We start from the raw sequence: 6000 nt of genomic DNA, 5'->3' as shown, positions 1-6000 counted from the left end.
AATGGGATAATAATAATATTATTTATGGGAAAATTTCAGCTGAAAATTTTGCCTATAAATACACTATTATAGACCCTATTTTATTCTAACCCACATCAGACCCGAAAACCCAAAAAGTTTGGAAAACCCAATTCTGTCCACCTCCTTCCTCCTCCTTAACATCGTTTTCTTGGTGGATACCGGTGGAGTGCTTCACACTTGAGGAGCAACTGCTAAGGATCTCTGATCGTTGTCTCCGAATTATTTTAAAGGTTAGATTCGATCCCTCGAATTTTTATTCACGATTTATATGCTTTTATTTGGATTTTATGTGTGTAAAAGTATTTTTCCATGCCCCCGCTGCGTTCAAAATCTAACATCTGCAACACTATCATTACTATGCACTTTACATTTATATCTCCTTGATCATTAATCTCATTAATAAGTTGATATTACTTAAGGACATGCCTAAACAGTCTCCTTGGCTGCTTTAAAGTATCATTATATTCGGCTTCCATTATAAAATCATCAATGTTCTTGATGTGAACCAATCCAGCTAACATAACTTATATTTAGAAAAAACACAAACCAGACATAGACACATAATCATCCTTGTCTATCGAGAAATTATGTTAAGAAACTAGTATCAGTATAACCCTTTACAACCAGTTCCCTATCTTCTCCATATCAAAAATAAATCTTTAGTCCTCTTTAAGTACTTAAGAATATTATTAAAAATTATCCAGTGACCCTCACCTGGATTAGACTGGTATCTGCTCATCATACTCAAAACATACGAAACATCAGGATAAATACATATCATTGTACACTTTATAGATCCAATTGTTAAAGTATATGGAGCTTTCTCAAACGGCCCTTATCATCTAATGATTTAGGGGCAATTATCTTTTGAGACCACTATCCCATGAGACATCGAAAGATATCCTTTCTTTTATCTCCTACATCCTAAAATGATGCAATATTTTATCAATGTATGTACTCCGACTAGGTCGATTAATCTTTTCAATCTATCTCTATAGATCTTGATCCCTAATATATAGGTAGCATCGCCTAAGTCTTTCACTGAGAAACTATTTCTCAACCAAGTCTTAAGAGCCTGTAGAGAAGGAATGGCATTCCTTATTTGTTATATGTCATCACATATAATACTAGGAATGTCACATGGCTCCCACTAGCCTTCTTGCAAACACATGGTTCATCTTTATTTTGAATAAAGCCAAACTCTTTGAATGTTTCAATAAAATGAATATTCTTTCTCTTTGAGGCTTGCTTCAATCTATAAATAGATAGAAGCAACTTACAAAATATCTTAGCAAACTTTGGATCGACAAAACCCTCAGGTTGTATCATATATACATCCTCTTCAAGGCTCCCATATAAGAAAGCAGTTTTGACATCCATTTGCCAAATCTCATAGTCAAAGTAAGTAACTATTGCTAACAAAATCTTGATGGACTTGACCATAGTAACCGGTGAAAAAGTCTCATCATAGTCTATATCATGAATTTATTTGAAACTTTTTGCCACTAGTCGCATCTTATAGGTCTGTACTTTACCATCCATGTCAGTTTTCTTATTGAAAACCCACTTGCACCCTATAGGTTTTACCCCTTCGAGTGAATCAACTAAAGTCAATACTTTATTTTGATACATGGATTCCATCTCGGATTTCATGGCCTCTAGCCATCTCTCAAAGTCTTAACTGTTCATAACATCTTGGTAGGTGAGAGGCTTATCATTATCCGTAAGCATCACATCACCATCTTGAGTCAAAAGAAATTCATAATTTCTCCCGGGCTCATGGTGAATCCTACTAGATCTACGAATAACCTGTGTTTCTTGGACATGATTACTTTCAACATTTTGATGTACATCCTGATCTTATTCCAACTCTGGTTCAATGTTATCATGTGGTTCTCGATCTTCATTGAGATGTATTATCCTCCCACTGATTTTCTTCGAAAGTAGTTCTCCCTCAAGAAATACATGCGGCCCGGGCAACAAATACTTTGTTCTCGGAAGGATTATAAAAACTATACCATAGTCTCACTTGGGTATCCCACAAAATAGCATATAACTAATTTTGGTCCAAGCTTGTCAGAGGCTAAACGTTTTACAAACGCTTCACGTCCCCAAATTTTCATAAATGACATGCTATGACATTTATCACTCTATATTTCATACGGAGTATTTTGAACCGCTTTAGTCGGAACTTGGTTAAGTGTATATGCAGCTGTTTCTACAACATAACCCTAGAAACTGAATGGAAGATCCGCTTGACTCATCATCGATCGCACTATATCCAACAAGGTACGATTTCTCCTCTCAAAATCTCTATTCCATTGAGGTGTTCCAGAAGGAGTAAGTTATGATACACTATCACACTCCTTCAAAAAAACTCTTGAAATTAAGGTTTAAGTATTCTCCTCCACGATCTGATCGTAAAACTTTTATATTTTCCTTTATTTGCTTCTCTACTTCAACCTTATATTCTTTGAACATTTCAAAAGAATCAAATTTGTTCTTCACAAGAAATACATTTCCATACCTACTCAAGTCAACAATAAATGTTATGAAGCAGTAAAAGCCACCCCTTGCCATCATACACATTCGATCACATACATCATTATGTATAAATCCTAATCGTGCGGTGGCCCTTTCACCTGATCAGGTAAAAGAAGCTTTAGTCATTTTTCCAATGAGACAAAGTTCGCATCTTCCGTATGATTCAAAATCAAACTTATCCAAGTATCCATCTATATGTAACTATAAAATGCGTTTCTCATTAATATGGCTTAACTACAATGCTAGTGGTAATGTTTGATTTGAGTCATCTTAGAACATATAAATTGTTAACTAATTGTGCAACATTATAAGCTTTATCATTAAAATAGAATAAATAACTATTGTTTATTTAATTAAAATGAAAACCTTTCTTGTCTTGACAAGAAATTGGTTTAATGTATTTGTTAAAGGCAGGCATGTAATAACAATTTATCAAGTTCTCAATCTCGCCTTATGGGAAAAATTAGGTATCGAGTTCCTTCAACTAGAGAAATAACTTTTGCTACAATTCTTACCTGATACCTGAAGCTTGACCATTGCTAGTCTTCTTCTTTAGATCTTCCAAACAAGCTCGACAATTTGACTTCCAATCATCCAGCTATTTCTACAGAATTGACAATCATCTCTTTTAGCAACACCACTATCAGGCTTCAAAAGCCCTTTGGGATTGGACTTTGGTTTGACACCGAATAAGATCAAATCTTCATCTTGCCTGTCCATTTTCCTTTTCCATTTGCATTCCATATGAACACCATCAATATGGACGTAATTCATGCCTTTACTGTGTTATTTTCAGCAATTCTAAACATGCCTAACAACTTAGTGAGTGTTCTGTTTATCTCATTCCTTTTGTTCTTAACAAACCGAGAATAGAAGTTGTTCAAAGATTTTTTGATCAAATCAAGCTGAGTCTCTAGACCATTCTTGAAACCCAAAAATATCAAAGTACATATACCTATTATCTTTAGAACATATGGTCCAAACGGATATAATTCTCTCATTAATACAAAAATATGGTTCCTTATTACTGTAAAATCTTTCTGACGAGCCTATCCTTCAAACATTCTTTGAAGATGCTCAATCATATCATAAACATCATTATACTCTTGTTGCTTCTAAAGCTTAACACTCATAATTTAAAGCATGAGACATGAAACATCAGTTGCATAATCAATTTGCTTCTGGTAAGCATTTTGTTCAGCACATGTTTCATTCTCAGCTAGAAGAAATAAGGGAGAGGTTTGAGTGACATCCTTGAACCTGAGGACAATCCTCAAGTTCCCATGTCAATTGAGGAAATTATTTCATGTCAGCTTGTCCTTCTCAAGGACTATTACATAGAAAAGTTATTTGTGTTATTTGTCATTTGATATCTATAATATTAAAGTGTATAAAAAGACTTAGTCTACAGATGATCATTAAGTTATGTTCAAGTGATTATTCATATATATATATATATTTACAATATATATCTCCCATTATTTTTATCAAATCAATAGCCCTAACTATTAATTCGGAAAGAATATCTTCTATATCCTTTCTAGTGAGCCAAGATCCATATTTCACCATGTGTTAGGTCAGCTTTGGCTTTTCTCCTAAAACATGATTATTTAGTTGGAAAACATTTGTCAATTATATCAACTATATAACTCTTGGATAGCTTGGCTCAACAACATTTGTTCATATTTATTTAATAAATCTCGTCAAACTCTATGCCTCTAAGTTCATAATCCTATTGTGGTAACTTAGTTAAGTCAAACCCAATAGTCAAAAAATATCAATATACTTCAACACATCTCCCACGATAGATAGGAGTACTTCGCTTTGGCGAATCCACTCCTTTTCGATCTAGGGGTTAACACATTAAACTCATTGGAAGGCATCTGATCAACTTAATATTAATTTTAGGATTTTGTTAATTTTCAAAACGATCATGATCCCATCATAAAGAGATTCCTAATTTTTCCTTGAATAAAATACTTCAAATCAATATTCGTCAATGGTTTGATTCCCAGGTAGTGAGGGAGTCACAACAGTCTCGCTTAAAACCCACAACCTCACAAGTTCAATGAACTCGCTTTTGATAAAATTGCCCCATGTCAGAAATAAAGAAAATTTGTATTTTATTCTGTGTTTCATAAACACGAGAATCCCATAATCGTTTGTTCATTTTAAAAACTTGAGTTGTTACAGATTTTATCTTGTTTAACAAGCCTGCCATGGGTGTCATATCTAATACATATATCCTTAATCTAATTAAGCATGCATCTTAATAAACTACTCCAAAAATACATTCATCATATGTGCATATATATGTGTAGTGCAATAAATAAACGTGATTGGTTATGGCTTCATCCTATGTGATCTTTATCAAGCTAATGACAAAGATCTAGGTCAATCTCAGGTGGAAAATAAATACAGGCTAACTATTACATGTCTTCTTTCTTGTATTGCTTCCTTAGATGGCCTTCATGTGAGATTACCCTTGATCTTCAAATCTTCATGTCTTCATGTACATTACAAGAATTAAATATGAAAATTAATCTAATGAACTTACAAGAAGAACTCGAGTTACATTCGAGATTTAATAATTACAAGATTAAACGACATGCAAGCCATATTTGAAAAACCAAAACCATTAACCTAAGATCATAATCCATAACCATCCACCATGCTCAATTAACATAAAAGAACATGTTAAAACATATAATCTGATCTTAACATATCATACCCATCATGATCTAATCATAAAAACTAAATATTGAAAAAATCAGAAAATTCGAAATTAAATCTGATAACATTAAATCGCAGATTACAGGGCCTAAACGACGTCAAACGCCTTACAGATCAGTCGATGATAACTTTAGCTATTAATTACATTCAGACGCTCAATTACATATGAAATAGCATATTCGTTCGCCAAAATCGGACACCAGCACAGATTTCATCAAATCCGCTGTATCCGATTCAGAATCGTATCAAATACGATTCTTATAATAAGAACAAACACAAAACATGTATATATCAGTATATATAGAGATTATATAATCATCATATGATTATACAACTCTCATGAATATCATATATTCAAAACATATATATACATACGCATATATAAACATAACAACATGTAAGACATACAAAATCGCATACATAACAGTCATGGAATATTGTATACATGTTATCATAATAAAACTAGTAAACATAAACGAATTAAACACTTTTCGCAAGTAGCTATGATGCCATTGTTGGGTTTCGAGCACATAAACGTAACGGAAACAGTAATTAAAAATGTGAAAAATCATAATTTTCGAAACCTACTAGAGGATCCATGCGAAAAATAGATATTTAATTCATAAATCAGATTGTTTACCTTAAGAACCTTTACAAATTGGTTGACTCACGGAGATCCAAAACTTGTTCAATCACCACGCA

This window comes from Apium graveolens, chromosome 3 (genome assembly GCF_009905375.1).
Source record: "Apium graveolens cultivar Ventura chromosome 3, ASM990537v1, whole genome shotgun sequence".
NCBI lineage: Eukaryota > Viridiplantae > Streptophyta > Magnoliopsida > Apiales > Apiaceae > Apium > Apium graveolens.
The sequence above is the reverse complement of the archived record's forward strand: the minus strand, read 5'-3'. Positions refer to the sequence as shown.